Source organism: Culex quinquefasciatus, chromosome 1 (assembly GCF_015732765.1).
Source record: "Culex quinquefasciatus strain JHB chromosome 1, VPISU_Cqui_1.0_pri_paternal, whole genome shotgun sequence".
NCBI classification, from domain to species: domain Eukaryota; kingdom Metazoa; phylum Arthropoda; class Insecta; order Diptera; family Culicidae; genus Culex; species Culex quinquefasciatus.
In genome coordinates this window covers 121,862,521-121,881,461 of record NC_051861.1, presented here as the reverse complement: position 1 = coordinate 121,881,461, position 18,941 = coordinate 121,862,521, and the positions used below count along the sequence as shown (strand labels likewise).

At 36.6% G+C, this 18,941-nt stretch overlaps 1 protein-coding gene across 1 annotated transcript in view; it reads left to right on the top strand.

Annotated features, from left to right (window-relative positions):
• The window catches only part of LOC6054180, a 279,137-nt gene that overhangs the window by 1,239 nt on the left and 258,957 nt on the right, over window positions 1–18,941 (top strand).

The window sequence follows — 18,941 nt, the reverse complement described above, 5'->3', positions numbered from 1 at the left end:
AATCGGTTCTGGTCAGAAGGAAATTGTACAAAAGGAGTGAATTTTATAAAAAGTGCGTAGATTAAGTGAGAAGTTTGATATTTTTGCCAAACAATTCAACGATTTGTAAACCAAAATTTTGAACACTTTGCATTTTTTTTTCATTTTTTTATTTAAATGATAAATCTTCAAAATTTTCCTCAACAATCTCTGAAAAATAAAGAAACAACCGATTCTTCAAGTTACAATTCATTACCACTTTATGATTATTATTCAACTTTTTCTAATCATTCTTGAAGCTCGAACAATTATATCCAAAAGCTGCTGAATTCTTCCCTATTTAAAGCATTTCTTGATTTTTCACTTTAACGTGTATCTGTCAAAATTATGTAAACACGCACGGTTATCCAAAAATAACAGAATTTAAAGAATATTTGTTTAGCTGTAAGTGAATATCACTTCTAAAACAGTCAAAAAATAAACTGGTTATTCTGAATGACGTGTTTGTTTACATTGATTTGACAGATGCACGATTATGAGAAATAGCTCTAAATATGGGTAAATTCTGAATCTAGTTTGAGTAAACTTTGTTTTTATTTTTTCAAAATTTTAGTAGAATTAAATGAAATGAAAATTAGCTAAACTCATTATCACAAAGACTCCGACAAAATAACTCAGATTTTTGTTTATTAGCGTGTTTGTTTATAATAATTTGATAGACGCACGCTTACTTCAAACAGCGCACAATTTGAGGAATTTCGCTAATTTTTCCAAAACTAGAGTCAGTCATTAAAATAAACAAAAAAATTAAACAAAAACAACTTAAAATCGTTTTTTCAACTGTATTTTTTCCGAAATCTTGGAAGACAAAAATTACAAATCAGTAATTTTGAATTAGCGTGTTTGTTTACATTAATTGAACAGATGCACGAACACGTGAAATAACAGCGAGTATGGGTAAATACCGGCTCTTCTTTGAGTGAATTTTCTAGAGTCTTGGTTTAGTCAATCAATAATTAATGAAAATGATGCTTCTAAATTGATTTTTGGAATAGTTTGGCTATTTCAGTTAAATCTGAGAGAAAAACAAAAACTCAGAATAAATTGTTTGACAGTTGCACGCTCACGTTAAACATAATCAAAATGCGTAAATTCCTACTCTAGTTTGAGTGAATTTCACTTTTCCAAAAAATAAAAATAAAAATTACTCACCTTAACTTGTTGAAAAAAGAACAAAATGAATGTTCTCGAAACTCAGAATGGTTCGTATTTTTTTTAACAAGATCTGAGAAAAAGTAACTAAAAAACTCAATCATGAAAAAGAATAAAATGAAAACTGCTGAAACATATTTCAATGTGATTCTTTTCAAATCTGGGAGGAAATAACTCTGAAATTTCCTATTTTGGATTATCGTGTTTGTTGTTTGACAGATGCACGCTCTTGTTAAATAGTACCAAATATGGGTAAATTCTGACTCTAGTTTGAGGGCATTTCTCATTAATATTTTCCGAAACTTAAGTCAGTTCATCATTCAAAAATAAACATTCATTTTGATGTTGAAACTCTTTTTTCAAAAAGTCATTTTTGTATAAGATTTCATGATTGTGTTTGTTTACATTGATTTATTTGACAAATGCTTGCTCACCTAAAACTGCTCAAAATTTAATTTGATTCAATAAATTTTCAATTTGATCAATTTGAGGAAATTTCACGTTTTTTTATCAAAAACATTCAAATGAAGTTAATTTAAAGATTTCAAAATTCATTTGCAAAAAAAATCGAGTTTTTTCACGACATATAAGAGAAAATTACTCAGAAATTAGTTTTTTTTTCGATCAGTGTCTTTACATTGATTTGACAGATGCACGCTCACAAGGAACAGCATAAATTATGGGTATTTTATTACTCTAGTTTGAGAGAATTTTCGTAAACTTGCGCCAGTCATTCAAAAATTCAAACTTAAAAGACTTATTTTCAAAAAATGCGTTTTTTTCAGCGATGACATTAATTCAGACTCTAGTTTGAGGGAATTTCACTTCTAAATTTGACCTGAGAAAATAGTTCAGAAATAAGTCATTTTTGAAGAGTGGTTTTGTTTACATTAATTTGACAGATGTCCGCTTACGAGTAACAGGACAAAATATGGGTTATTTTAAAAATAAATAAAAATAAAATAACAAAAGTCATTTTATGAGAAAAATAACCCAAAAATCAGTTATTTTTGATAGTTTTCGATAAGTGTATTTGTTTACATTGATTTGACAGATACAAGCTCACAAGCAACAGCTTAAACTATGGGTGATTTATGACTCTAGTTTAAGGAAATTTCATCCCTAATTTTTCCTAATCTTAAGTTAGTCATTCAGGAATAAATAACGAAAACTAACAAAACTCGTTTTCAAAAAGTTCGTTTTTTTAATGAAATCTCAGAGAAAATAACCCAAAAATTAGCAGCTTTGGGCGAACATGTTTGTTTACATTGATTTGAAAGATGCACGCTGGCGAAAAACAGCACCAAATATGAGTTAGTTCTGACTCTAGTTTGAGGAAATTTCAATTATTTTTTCTCCAAAACTGTAGACATTAATACAATGAAATCCGTCAAAAAATGGTTTAGAAGAGTCGGTTCTTTTCGAAATCTGATAGAAAATAACTAAAAAAAAAGTTTTTTTATTAGTGTGTTCAATGTAAACAAGAATTGACAGATACACGCTGATAAGATTAGCTCATTAGAAACAATACCAAATGTGGGTAAATTTTGTCAACAAAAGCTCAAAAAAATATTCTGAAAAACGCTTGAAATTAATTGAAACAAATAATCCTATAGTGAAAAGATTTTCACAAAGTGTGAAGGTAAAAATAAAATAAAAACATAAATAAGTAACATTCGATGAGCGTGTATCGTTACCTTAATCTGACAGCTACACGCTCAAGCAAAACATCTATAATTACGGGTAAACTCTGAAGCATTTTAAGACCTTGTTTTAAATACAAAAAAAAAACATAATAATTGTTGTAAAGTAGGCTCTAAAACGAAACTTCTAATTAAACCTCAGTAAATCTGCAAAATGTTCCATTTCCCCTTAAAAAAAATCAACAAAACCCGGATGCAATCTTCCACCCAAGTAAAATCCCAAAACAAATCCTTTTCCAAATACGCCACACGTTTCTCAACTCAACGAGACACAATTTCTACCCCATCAGAGTCACCAGCGCGTTAGTGGCGTCAGAGGAACAATATTTAATTAAACAATCCAGCTCACCCTTATCGCGCGCGCGCGCACACCTCGTCGGACAAGTGCCCTCTTCGCGCCAGGAGTGCCATCGTCAGGGTATTACGGGATTTACGCGACTGCTGAAATGCATTGCATTGAGGAAGAGTTTTAGAGGATTTACACGATGGGCTCTCGCTAAGCTTTAAAATGGCGTGACAATTTCTGTGTATTTTTTTTTTTTGATTCAAAAAGAAGGGGAGAGATTTTCGCGGTTTGAAGTTTTGTTGAGGGTTGTAAGAAGTGTTTTTTTTGGCTAAAATGTAAGTGAAAAGAACGTCAAAATACGTCGTGATGAAGAAGGGATGCAAAAGACTGAAGTTATTTTGAATTACATGAAAATGCATGTAATTTTTCAACTGTTTCAATGCATTGTTTACAATTAATTTAAGTATCATTTGTTTGATCTGAAATTTGAGTGAAAATACGGCGCAATTTTGAATTACATGAAAACGCATGTAATTTTTTCAACTGTTGCATTGTTTACATGTAATAAGATCCTGAATTGTTTGACTTGAAATTTCAGTGAAAAGAACGTCACATAAGTCATGATCAAGAAAGGATCTTAAAACTGAAACAATTTAAAATTACATGAAATGCATGTAACTTTTTTTTAACTGCCAAATGGTACAAACATTGTTTGACCGGAAATTTTAGTGAAAACAAATCTTAATATGCCATTATCGAGAAAGTATGCAAAAAACAGAAACAGTGTAAAATTACATCAAAATACATGTAAATATTGTGAATGATTGAATTTGACGCAATGTATTTGTAAACAAAATTTCTTTGAATTTTGCAAACTATAGTTACTGAAATTGCGAGTAATTTTCCCTTGTACGTAATTTTACGTTCCATCCCGATCCACGTAAAAAACCCAACTCCAATCAGGTCGGCCGCTCGACTTAATTGGACTTGTGTTGTGATCGTAAAATTGCCGAACGTGCCAAAAAGTTTACAGTTATGGCCATTCTCCAGCTCAGTGGCATTCTAAAAAGGCCAAGATTAAGAAATCGCTGCGCTGACAGCAACCGGTTCTAACCCCTTTCGGGGAAGAATAAACAGAACACAACCGGGTCGAGTCGCGCCTGCAGTGCCATGAATCCCAAAATCACACATCACAGTTTGACCGGCTGGTGCGGTGTCGGTTTTTTTTTCTGGGACGAAACTAAACAATTTCTTGAAAGTCGTAACGAAAAAACTCCAACCGGCTTCAAGTTCCGAGAGGGTAAACAAAAGTTTCCCCCCAAAAAGAAGAAGACGTTTGACGTCGACGCTCTCGAAATTTGATACTTGTGCGCTGGCCAGCAGCGGGGATTTGCGTTGGTTCATTAGAAGGAGGTCCAACCAGGAGGAAGGAAACGACAGGGAATATAGAGTTGTCAAGTCGCGTGAGTCCCGGTAGTTAACAGCTTGCAAGCAACAACGGGTTGGGATTTGTTCCAGTTTGCCAAAAACAACAAAAAAAGGAACTGTGAAACTTTTTGCAATCGACCGCAAATTTGAAAAAGTTGTCCGAAATTTAAACCGTCCACAACTTTTACCGCGCGCGCGTGTGACAAAACATGACAGATGCGAAATGCTGTCAGTTTTGAGCGGGAACCTGTTCCGACGACCGCAGCACAATCGCGAAACCGCAACTTCCCCGGAGTTGGTAATCAGAAGCGAAATCGGGCCCCGTTAATGATCCACCACTTGATTACGTGGAATTGCACGGAAAGTTTTTGGGGTGCACATGATTTTCATGTAATTTTACATGTTTGAAAAATGGCGTGGCATCAACTTCGTTGATACTGTATATACTTGTTATCCCATGTAAAATCAACTCCTGTAAAATTTACATGCATTCCAATGAACAGTCACGTAGATTTACATGATATCATTGTAAAATTACATGTCTTCCTAATTAATAATGAATTATTTTTTGATGACTCTTAACAGAATTGTCTGTATACATGAAACTTTAGGTGAAAATTATACTTTTTCAAGATATACCAAAAAATCAAAGCATCATTACATGAAATCAACTGTAATGATCCGCTCCCTTTCAATGAACTCTTGCGCCGCTAATTACACTCTTACCATCAATCGCGCTTGCACCCTTCAGCCTGAAAAGAAGTGCTTCTGAAATCTGCTTCCGAGAGAGCTTGCTCCTCAACGAAGCGAAGGACGACCGTACAAAACCGGGCCTGCCTGGCAAATCCGCCACGACGACGACGACGTGCAAAAAAAGCTGGTGGCTCTCGAGAGCCTTATCGTACCGCACCATATTTGGCCATCCTTTTTGTACTACGTGTGTTCTGTGTACCCTTCCGAATACTTCCTTCCTTTCTCGGTTTTCCACCTCCTGATCCTTTCCTCCAAATCCAATCCATCGCGACTTGAATTTAAGGAGGGTGGGCTGCGACGACTACGTTTTTAATATGATAATTTTTATCTCTTCAGACTGTTGGCATTGTTTTGTGCCCATTTTCGGGGGCACGTTCTTGAATAATTGTGCCCGCGTCGCGTTGGCACTGCTTCTGGAAATTGGTGTCCCCCACCAAGTACATGGCTCACTGCTCACACAGTGTACCGGCAAAAGTAGCGGACGCGAATGCGTGCATCACGATAAGTTATCGATTTTTTGCTCGAGTTTTTTCTGTGTTTTTTGGATTAACTGCTAGGGTGGTTCTTGAAAATATTAAATTTCATTGAGGCATATTTTTGGATTTTTTGGAATTTAATATTGAAAAAGCAAATACAAAACAATTTGCTAATTTTGAAACGATTTTTTCCTTTTTTTAATTTTATTTCCTGACCATGAAATGTATTACATAAGATTGCATGTAAAAAATTATGAATTTTTTTGTGTTAAATACTAATCTTTTTTACAATTTAAACATTCTACGAAATTTATTTATGAATAGTGTAACCAGACTTGTCAATTTCAAGTTAAATATTACATGTAGTGTGTTTTTACCTAAAAATGCATGTAAATTTAACAGACATTCGCTTAAACGTTTTTTTCTTGAAAAAGTGTTGTTTTCATTTAAATCAACTACACAAATTGCATGTAATGAAACTATAAAAAATGGTGAAATGAACATATTTCATTGTATTATTTAGTTTCCAGGAAAATGATAAAATATTACATGTTATGTATCTTTGTCAAAGATGACATGTAAATTTAAGTGACTGACATTTCTGTCAGGACTCTCTGAAAATTATGTAGATACATTTATTCATCAGTTCACAGGAAATTGACATAAAATTTCGTATGATTTTTTTACACTGAAACGGGCTATTTTTCATTTCCTTGCAATGATATGTTTTATGTGCACAAGATGGCATGTAAAAAAATTATTAACAATTTAGTGATAAATCACACATTCTTTTTCAGCTTCAAAGAAATTTTCTTATGTTTAGTGTTACATGGCATGTGAATTAAATTTAAGAAAGGTTACTTGTTTTGTATCTTCACCAAAGATTACATGTAAATTTTAGAGACACATCTGTCAGGACTCAGCGAAAATAAGGATATATATATATATATATATTTTTTTTCATGACTATTTAATGTACCAAATCAATCAAGTTTACATGTTAAAAGGTAAATTTACAAAAGATTTCATGTAATGTTTTTTTTTTCTAGAAAAACTTAAGAATTTATAAAGCAATTCCTTCAAACTAAAGCCTTGCATACTAATAACTACTGTAAATGGAAAAATAAAAGCACACTGACATTTTCACACAAAATTTGGAAGCACGGTAACAGCAATTCCGGGCGTGCTTAAAAATGTTAATGTTGCTGGAAAAATCTATGTAGCGATCTCAATTTTAAACTTTTTTTTGGCATTTGATAGTTGAATCATAATTCCAAAATCAATCAAAAATACATTGTCGAAATTCAGTATTTTTTAGAGCAGCGATTCTTAACGGGAGTAACAAAAAAAAATATTTCCGAATGTTACATCATTTATCATGTAACACTTTTGCACGTCATTAAACATTTAAATTTAAATATAATTTGATGTAAATTTGCAACAAATTATACGTTAAAACATAATTTTACGTGTGATTCAACCGTTTACGTCAAATCTCAAGTTTACATCAACTGAGTTTACATGTGATTCATTTTTTCCGTGTCGAGTAAATTCACATATTTTTTTCTGTGTAGACGAAGGTTGAGAATCGCTGAGAAATGCTGTTTTTTTTTTCTAAAACCAAGAAAGTATTTGTCAAAAACATGGGCACCAAGAACAAAATCCAAATTTTACATTATAAATGATGTAATATTTTTGAATGTCATTAAAAATGGAAATATACGTGCAACTGATATTACATGTGATGCATCATTACCATTTCGAGTTAGTTCCAATTAAACATTATTTCAACAGACAATTTAACACGATTTGTTTAACACTAACCCTCAACAGCTTAAACTTACTTGAGAAATCATGGAAATTTGGCAGGAGCCATTTATAGCACATTATTTCGATTTCGAGGGAATTCAAAATTTTAACTTCACTGGTATGGTAAAATTTACCTGTTATTTAAAGTAAAACTATTCTCCGTAATGGTTACATGCAATCCAGGAAAAATTTACAGTCAGGTAAATTCACATTAAGTAGAAAATCTCAAGTAGAGAATCTTAATACCTTCTGCACAACTATGTTATTCAAAGTTAAACTGGTCTCTGTTTAACTTACATGGAATTTTAACTGATTTTACAATCATGTAAATTTACATGTCTTCTTGAGTAAATTTTCTTTTATTGCTTTCGACGAGTCTTGATCAAAATTTCCTTGCATGTAAAAGTAGGTAATGATACATTACATCTAACATTTGTAAATTTACATGTAATCTCAACCTCAATGCTTTTTTAGTTCAATTATTTCAGTCTTTAAATAAAATTTACAATTTGATAGTCCCCAATTATGACAATATCGTCATTACGACGAAAATTGTCAGCCAAATTTCTCTTACTCAACCGAGCAAAAAAAAAACGCACACCTCTCTGTCAACAACCGAAATCCAACGAAACAAAAAATCCAGCCTTTCAACGCCGCTTGTGTGTCTTTGGGCTTCGGGGCCAAACTCGGTTATCACCGCGGATTGATCTTTTTTGGCGCACCCTCCGTCAACGTGTGTGTGTTTTAATTTTATTATTTTTCCGCGGATTTTCCCCCGAAGCCCAAACAAACAAACTGCAGTGTAGAGAGATGACACAAAAAGGAGAGTAGAGGAAAAGAGGGGGAAGTGACAGATTTCTGTAATTAATGCAGCGAACCCCAGCACAGAGTGTCGAATCCCTCCGAAAGATGGGTGTGAGCTGCATTGAAAAAATATGTAATTTTACTTGAATTAAGCTGTAAAAATTACATGACATAGAAAAGCTGTAAATTTCACCAGTTTTTGATGTAGAAAAGTGAAGCAGATGTAGTACAAATTTTGTAAAATTACGTAAGGTTAAATTTTTGTCTTTTCAAAGTAATTTTATTTTTTAATCATTAATGTAAAATTACATTAAAATCATGTTTCGCTGTTTTCAGTTTTGCATATTTTGTTTTTATTTTGATTTCGAAATTGATGAAAATAAAACTGCTAGATCCACTTGTCTATGCCGATTCGATGAGCACTTCATCAAATCGCGCTCCCCAGCTGTGCCAACAACATCCCCGTTGACCGGAGTGAATGTTTATTAGCCCTTGAGGGCATAATTTTCCGCGGCTGCTCAGCGACTAACTAACTAAGAGAGAAGGACTAATAACAAGTAGCCAAAGCCACCAGCCAGACTTTGTAATTAATAGTCAACGGGTTATAAAACCTAGCCCGGGCACACCAGATTTGCTGATTAATCGCTGCTACGAGATGCACTCTGATATCTTGGTCCCCCCCCTCCGAAGAAATCCCGGAACTTCAGGTTGATGTTTATTTAGTGAGGGGGGCTTAATTGAAAGCCGAAGGAATTCCAGCTCAATTTCACGTATAATTGACAGCAATTGACGTGACATACATTCCCACTAAAAATAAACATTTTAAAAAGCAGTCCAGCAGTGACATAAATCCCTGAAATGTTCGCACATCCATCAGGGCCGGTTTTTGCGCCACAGAAATGAAACCGGAATGTTCATTCCGTCAATTTTTCGGAGCGGTCTTGGCGTCCCTTTTTTGGGGTGAATTCCAGTAGCGAAAAGCCAGCAAGTATCACACGCCGCACCTCCGCCGCTGCAGAAGTTGATTTAAAAGTCTGATCGATCGCGGGAAAAAGTTCGAGTTCAGTCGCTTCGTGCGGACGGGAAAGAATGGAACTGTGCATATCGAGCGAAGACGACGACGACGACGACCCTGGTGGAGCCATTTTTGGGTCAGCAGAAAAAAATATCGAAGTTGCATTCCTTGGTGTACTCTGTACGGATTGTGGAGTTGAGTTGTGAAATTTTGATAGTGGAGAGTACTGAGTTTGGCTTGTGTGAGAAAATGTCTTTTTTCACACCTTTGTTTGTAGATTTATTCGAAAAAATCGATGCCGTCCTTTTTTGAAGTCTTTAAATTTGGTCTTAGGTTAACGGCGTGATCTAAAAGTGAATTGTCTTTCAATTTCATGAAGATTGATACGTCGCATGATGGGGTACCTTGCATTTTCCGAAAGTGTCCTTCATTGGCCATCGGTAACCGGTTCCGGAATGGCCAGGTTTGATCCGAGAACATTGGCATAATCCTAGATCGCGATAACTTTCAATTTCATTAAGTTTGAGATGTCGCATGATAGGGTAACTTTTCTATTCCGTAAGTGTCCCCTATTGGCCACCGGGAATCGGTTCTGGAGTGGCCAGGTTTGTTCCGAGAGCATCGGCATAAACATAAATCATTTTTTCATCCAATTTCACGAAGTTTGATATGCCGCATGATAGGATTACATGCAAACTCCGAAAGTGTCCCCGATTGACCACCGGTAACCGGTTCCGGAGTGACCATCTTTGGTCCGAAAAAGTTGGCATTACCTTAGATCGCGGTAAATTTCAATTTCATGAAGTTTGAGATGTCGCATGATACGGTAACTTTCACATTCCGGATGTGTCCCCTATTGATCACCGGGAACCGGTTCTGGAGTGATCAGTTTTGGTCCGAGAACATCAGCATAACCTCAGATTGCGAAAACTTTCAATTTCATGAAGTTTGAGATGTCGCATGACAGGGTAATTTTCACATTCCGAAAGTGTCCCTCATTGACCACCGGTAACCGGTTCCGGAGTGACCAGTTTTGGTCCGAGAACAACGGCATAACCTTAGATCGTGATAACTTTCAATTTCATGAAGTTTGAACTGTCGCATGACAGGGCAACGTTCATGTTCCGAATGTGTCCCCCATTGAACACTGGTAACCGGTTCCGAAGTGACCAGCTTTGGTCAGGGCATGGCGGCGTGACTTCAAATTCTCTTAACTTTCAATTTCATGAAGTTTGAGATGTCGCAAGATAGGGAAACTTGCATATTCTGGAAGTGTCCCTCATTGACCACCGGTAACCGGTTCCGGAGTGGGCAAGTTTGTTCCGAGAGCATCGGCATAACCTTAAATCGTTTTTTCATCCAATTTCACGAAGTTTGATATGTCGCATGATAGGATTACATGCAAACTCCGAAAGTGTCCCCGATTGACCACCGGTAACCGGTTCCGGAGTGGACCAAACTTTCAAGGAACGACGGCATGAATTCAGCTGGTCTTTCGATTTCATGAAGTTTGATATGTCGCATGATAAGGTTTTATGCTAAACCAAGAATCGTCCCCGATTGGCCATCGGTTGCCGGTTCCGGAGTGACAGTATTTGGTTTGAAAATGGCGGCATGGCCTTAGGTTGCTTTATTTTTCAATTTCAAGTTAAAAAAACAAAATCCAAAGAATCAAAGAAATCAATGAAATTAATGAAAATAAAAAGAAGTCAAAAAAAATCGAAAAAGAAATCGAAAAAATATATTAAAGAAATCAAAGAAATCAAAGAAATCAAAGAAATCAAAGAAATCAAAGAAATCAAAGAAATCAAAGAAATCAAAGAAATCAAAGAAATCAAAGAAATCAAAGAAATCAAAGAAATCAAAGAAATCAAAGAAGTCAAAGTCAGAAGTCAGAAGTCAAAGAGTCAGAAGTCAGAAGTCAGAGTCAAAGAAGTCAGAAGTCAGAAGTCAGAAGTCAGAAGTCAGAAGTCAGAAGTCAGAAGTCAGAAGTCAGAAGTCAGAAGTCAGAAGTCAGAAGTCAAAGAAATCAGAAGTCAGAAATCAAAGAGTCAGAAGTCAAAGAAATCAAAGTCAAAGAAGTCAGAAGTCAAAGTCAAAGAAGTCAGAAGTCAGAAATCAAAGAAATCTAAGAAATCAAAGAAATCAAAGAAATCAAAGAAATCAAAGAAATCAAAGAAATCAAAGAAATCAAAGAAATCAAAGAAATCAAAGAAATCAAAGAAATCAAAGAAATCAAAGAAATCAAAGAAATCAATGAAATCAAAGAGATCAAAGAAATCAAAGAAATCAAAGAAATCAAAGAAATCAAAGAAAATCAAACAAAAATAAAATTAAAAAAAAAACAACATTTTCCGATCCCAACTTTGGCCGCAATTTGCAATCGATCTGTAGGGGGCGCGGCGATCGATCGTCGGTTCGACAAGGGCGACATCTGTCCGTTCGGTTTAATAGATTTAATTCGTTCCCGCGAGCCGCCAAACCGCACAATTGAGCTGCTAATCAATTTTCCTCGATCTTTCGGTGGCCCCGCGACCCAATCTAGCGGGCTTAGGGGCAGTTTTAGTCAAAATTTTATTTATTTATTTTTTGAAATTTTTTAAATATACATAAATTTATGTTTTATTTTTTTTACCTTTTTTAAATCTCAGAATTCTAAGAAACTTTTATCAATAGGGTATCCGAAACTGCGAATATCGACGAACGCGATCGCGAACGCCCAAGAATGAGGCCAAATGTCGACATGAAATTGCGATCAAAGAGAGAGAGAGAGAGAGAGAGAGAGAGAGAGAGAAAAAATCTGCAAATTACCCTTCGCGCAATGCAATTTAAAACTCCCCGGCGACTGACCAGTAGAGTCAATGCTGCTGCAAGCTAGCAAATGTCATTTGCGGCAATTTTCCTCCTTTGAACAGAGAGAAACACTGTTTGATTAAGAGTGGATACCGCGAGTTGTAAATTTACCTCTTTTTGATGTAATTTTACATAAATTGTGATGGAAAAAATAATTACGTCGAAACAGTTGCAACTTTACCCCGCTGGTGTAATTTTACACAGTTTCTGAAGTAAAATTACATATTTGTGACATATAATTTCAAACATAAGAAATGTGTAAATTTACATGAGCAAGTAGGTAAAATTACATTCACCTTTTTTTTCGCTGTGATTCAATTTAAATTTTACTTGTTGATTCATGTAAAATTACATCAAAAAGATGTAAATTTACAACTCGCTGTATTTTTATGTTTTTATGGTGGTATCTGCTGAGTCAACCGAAAACAACAACCTCCTTCACCTCAACTCGACCTCCTTCCCGTGGACAGACTCCGCCTCCCCGCACCAGAATCGAAAATGATAAAATCACGATCTTATTGCATCCAACAAGAGTGCAGAGAATAAGTCGCTACCGAGATACACAACGTCAGCTCGCCGGTGGTGCTGGCCACCGTCTAGAAGAAATCGGAGATAAACAAAATCATGTTGCACGCGGTGTGGTAGATTGCACAGGCCGGTGTCAAGCCGTTGGGCACTGAGAAAAAAAAAGTTGTTGATTTTTTTTTAGGTTAGGTCTAAATTGTGGCATACCCCCTTACACTTACTAGCTAGATGTTCTTTGAAGAGATGACTCAATGTTATATTTTTAACAGTGCATTCTTACATCCGTCGACATCATTATTACTCACATGTAATTTTTATCTCTTTTCCACAAATTCACGCACACACATCGACACTCCCATTTCACGTCACACGCCGACCGATTCGATTTCATAATTGACGGATAATTATTGTTATTACACATTTCGCTTTCAATAATATCGAACATGGACGGTTCATTTCCCTCTCCTTCTCTGTTTGACTCTAACTCGGATCCGATGAAATTGAGGTGACCAACAAACCAGCTCAAGTCTGGGCACGTGAGTTGGATCAAATTACTTGTGCGATTCATCGCGGAGTTGACTTCCTTGCATCTCTCGTTATCATCTGTCTTGTTTGCGATTTTTATTTCACGATGTCAAATTGAAATGTCATTGCTTTCAATACTTTGTAATGTTACATCAATTTCACCGCCAAATGTCACCACGTCGCCGCTTACATTGTTGCACACGTTAACAATCTCCGCGCTCGATCGTGCAAAATTGCGAGAAAGTGACGGACTGCATCACAATGGCAAATGTTTACAATTACCCGAGTCACGATTGATTATAGCGGGGTGAGGTTGAACCCATCGGATTTGATTGGAGTGGCGAGCGAAATTGATCAGTGAGTTGGAAATAAGAGGGAGAGCTCAATCTTGTTGCCTATCGGGTAATTTCCGCTCCGCAATGGGTCCATTTCCCGGCGCTCTTCCCGCGTGGGATATTGGAATTCTACGTTTGAAAAGGGATTGGATAGTTTACCTCTAAACTTACCAGCTAGATTGTCTTTTAGAAGGTATGACATACCTTCAAACTTACCAGCTAGATGGTCTTTTAGAAGGTATGACTTGATAAACGCTGCATACCTTCAAACTTACCAGTTAGATAGTCTTTTAGAAGGTATGACTTGAGAATCGCTGCATACCTTTAAACTTACCAGCTAGATGGTCTTTTAGAAGGTATGACTTGAGAATCGCTGCATACCTTCAAACTTACCAGCTAGATGGTCATTTAGAAGGTATGACTTGAGAATCACGGCATACCTTCAAACTTACCAGCTACATGATCTTTTAGAAGGTATGACTTGATAAACGCTGCATACCTTCAAAGTTACCAGCTAGATGGTCTTTTAGAAGGTATGACTTGATAAACGCTGCATACCTTCAAACTTACCAGTTAGATAGTCTTTTAGAAGGCATGACTTGAGAATCGCTGCATACCTTCAAACTTACCAGCTAGATGGTCTTTTAGAAGGTATGACTTGAGAATCGCTGCATACCTTCAAACTTACCAGCTAGATGGTCATTTAGAAGGTATGACTTGAGAATCACGGCATACCTTCAAACTTACCAGCTACATGATCTTTTAGAAGGTATGACTTGATAAACGCTGCATACCTTCAAACTTACCAGTTAGATAGTCTTTTAGAAGGCATGACTTGAGAATCGCTGCATACCTTCAAACTTACCAGCTAGATGGTCTTTTAGAAGGTATGACTTGAGAATCGCTGCATACCTTCAAACTTACCAGCTAGATGGTCATTTAGAAGGTATGACTTGAGAATCACGGCATACCTTCAAACTTACCAGCTACATGATCTTTTAGAAGGTATGACTTGATAAACGCTGCATACCTTCAAAGTTACCAGCTAGATGGTCTTTTAGAAGGTATGACTTGATAAACGCTGCATACCTTCAAACTTACCAGTTAGATAGTCTTTTAGAAGGCATGACTTGAGAATCGCGCATACCTTCAAACTTACCAGCTAGATGGTCTTTTAGAAGGCATGACTTGAGAATCGCTGCATACCTTCAAACTTACCAGCTAGATGGTCATTTAGAAGGTATGACTTGAGAATCACGGCATACCTTCAAACTTACCAGCTACATGATCTTTTAGAAGGTATGACTTGATAAACGCTGCATACCTTCAAACTTACCAGCTAGATGGTCTTTTAGAAGGTATGACTTGATAAACGCTGCATACCTTCAAACTTACCAGTTAGATAGTCTTTTAGAAGGTATGACTTGAGAATCGCTGCATACCTTTAAACTTACCAGCTAGATGGTCTTTTAGAAGGTATGACTTGAGAATCGCTGCATACCTTCAAACTTACCAGCTAGATGGTCATTTAGAAGGTATGACTTGAGAATCACGGCATACCTTCAAACTTACCAGCTACATGATCTTTTAGAAGGTATGACTTGATAAACGCTGCATACCTTCAAAGTTACCAGCTAGATGGTCTTTTAGAAGGTATGACTTGATAAACGCTGCATACCTTCAAACTTACCAGTTAGATAGTCTTTTAGAAGGCATGACTTGAGAATCGCTGCATACCTTCAAACTTACCAGCTAGATGGTCTTTTAGAAGGTATGACTTGAGAATCGCTGCATACCTTCAAACTTACCAGCTAGATGGTCATTTAGAAGGTATGACTTGAGAATCACGGCATACCTTCAAACTTACCAGCTACATGATCTTTTAGAAGGTATGACTTGATAAACGCTGCATACCTTCAAACTTACCAGTTAGATAGTCTTTTAGAAGGCATGACTTGAGAATCGCTGCATACCTTCAAACTTACCAGCTAGATGGTCTTTTAGAAGGTATGACTTGAGAATCGCTGCATACCTTCAAACTTACCAGCTAGATGGTCATTTAGAAGGTATGACTTGAGAATCACGGCATACCTTCAAACTTACCAGCTACATGATCTTTTAGAAGGTATGACTTGATAAACGCTGCATACCTTCAAAGTTACCAGCTAGATGGTCTTTTAGAAGGTATGACTTGATAAACGCTGCATACCTTCAAACTTACCAGTTAGATAGTCTTTTAGAAGGCATGACTTGAGAATCGCGCATACCTTCAAACTTACCAGCTAGATGGTCTTTTAGAAGGTATGACTTGAGAATCGCTGCATACCTTCAAACTTACCAGCTAGATGGTCATTTAGAAGGTATGACTTGAGAATCACGGCATACCTTCAAACTTACCAGCTACATGATCTTTTAGAAGGTATGACTTGATAAACGCTGCATACCTTCAAAGTTACCAGCTAGATGGTCTTTTAGAAGGTATGACTTGATAAACGCTGCATACCTTCAAACTTACCAGTTAGATAGTCTTTTAGAAGGCATGACTTGAGAATCGCTGCATACCTTCAAACTTACCAGCTAGATGGTCTTTTAGAAGGTATGACTTGAGAATCGCTGCATACCTTCAAACTTACCAGCTAGATGGTCATTTAGAAGGTATGACTTGAGAATCACGGCATACCTTCAAACTTACCAGCTACATGATCTTTTAGAAGGTATGACTTGATAAACGCTGCATACCTTCAAACTTACCAGTTAGATAGTCTTTTAGAAGGCATGACTTGAGAATCGCTGCATACCTTCAAACTTACCAGCTAGATGGTCTTTTAGAAGGTATGACTTGAGAATCGCTGCATACCTTCAAACTTACCAGCTAGATGGTCATTTAGAAGGTATGACTTGAGAATCACGGCATACCTTCAAACTTACCAGCTACATGATCTTTTAGAAGGTATGACTTGATAAACGCTGCATACCTTCAAAGTTACCAGCTAGATGGTCTTTTAGAAGGTATGACTTGATAAACGCTGCATACCTTCAAACTTACCAGTTAGATAGTCTTTTAGAAGGCATGACTTGAGAATCGCGCATACCTTCAAACTTACCAGCTAGATGGTCTTTTAGAAGGCATGACTTGAGAATCGCTGCATACCTTCAAACTTACCAGCTAGATGGTCATTTAGAAGGTATGACTTGAGAATCACGGCATACCTTCAAACTTACCAGCTACATGATCTTTTAGAAGGTATGACTTGATAAACGCTGCATACCTTCAAAGTTACCAGCTAGATGGTCTTTTAGAAGGTATGACTTGATAAACGCTGCATACCTTCAAACTTACCAGTTAGATAGTCTTTTAGAAGGTATGACTTGAGAATCGCTGCATACCTTCAAACTTACCAGTTAGATAGTCTTTTAGAAGATATGACTTGAGAATCGCTGCATACCTTCAAACTTACCATCTAGATGGTCATTTAGAAGATATGACTTGAGAATCGCTGCATACCTTCAAAGTTACCAGCTAGATGGTCTTTTAGAAGGTATGACTTGATAAACGCTGCATACCTTCAAACTTACCAGTTAGATAGTCTTTTAGAAGGCATGACTTGAGAATCGCTGCATACCTTCAAACTTACCAGCTAGATGGTCTTTTAGAAGGTATGACTTGAGAATCGCTGCATACCTTCAAACTTACCAGCTAGATGGTCATTTAGAAGGTATGACTTGAGAATCACGGCATACCTTCAAACTTACCAGCTACATGATCTTTTAGAAGGTATGACTTGATAAACGCTGCATACCTTCAAAGTTACCAGCTAGATGGTCTTTTAGAAGGTATGACTTGATAAACGCTGCATACCTTCAAACTTACCAGTTAGATAGTCTTTTAGAAGGTATGACTTGAGAATCGCTGCATACCTTCAAACTTACCAGTTAGATAGTCTTTTAGAAGATATGACTTGAGAATCGCTGCATACCTTCAAACTTACCATCTAGATGGTCATTTAGAAGATATGACTTGAGAATCGCTGCATACCTCTAAACTTACCAGCTAGATGGTTTTTTAGAAGGTATGACTTGAGAATCGCTGCATACCTTCAAACTTACCAGCTAGATGGTCATTTAGAAGGTATGACTTGAGAATCACGGCATACCTTCAAACTTACCAGCTACATGATCTTTTAGAAGGTATGACTTGATAAACGCTGCATACCTTCAAAGTTACTAGCTAGGTAGTCTTCAAGAAGGTATGACCTGGAGATCGATGCATACCTTCAAACTTACTAGCTAGATGGTCTTTTAGAATGACCTCTAGATCACTTCATACCTCGACACTTACTAGGTGTTGCGTGGAGATATGCAGCGATCTACAGCCCATATTTCACAGAAGAGCTTCACAACCCTAACCCTTAACTATGTATTTTGAACGTTTATCTATTAGACCAAATCGCTCGGGCACGAAACCGTCAAATTGCATCATGAAAGTTGTATTTTTTTTCACACGAGCCTCACCTTGCACTCGCAAGGTATGTTTACCTTTGAACCCGCGGGCCGAGCCATCTTCTTCTTTCCCACTCTGCGAATCGTGGCTCACGCGAAGGTCATCTCGCGAAGAAAGTGAAATCTCCGCGCATATTTTAATAATTTGTGGTTATGCTTTTTTTACTCCGCGGCCCGGCAAGCTTTTCATGTGCTTGTTTTGTTGTTGTGTTCGCGACTGTTGATGTTTTTCGCACTTTTTTTTCTTCTGCGCTGTGTTGTTGTTAAGCTTTTGGTTGGCTGATTGAGATACTCAACACGAGACAGTGGTGGTGATGTTATCGCAAATCGTGAAAGATGAATTTGCGGGCAGGAATTTATGGCTGGAAGGCGAAAATTTATACATTTTGTAAGGTTGTTAGATTTTATGAAGCTGATAATTTTTTTCAGATTTTTTTGCTTGTAAAATTCGCTGAAAAAAGTCATCTCTTTTTGATGAACACCTAGTTGGCAAGTTTGGGGGTATGCCATTTGTATTGTAGATTTTGTTTCTACCAAGTCATGTAATCACCATAAAATGATTCCTGATTGTCGCTGTAAAAGTAGAGCATCTCTTCTACATTACCATCTAGTTGGTAAGTGCCGGGGTATGACTTTTCTTCAATATTATAGTGTCTTTGGAATCTGAAGTCTTGTGCAATCAGATGATTCCATTACAAGATCATTCCGATGTAAACTTTCATCTTTTCTAGATTAACA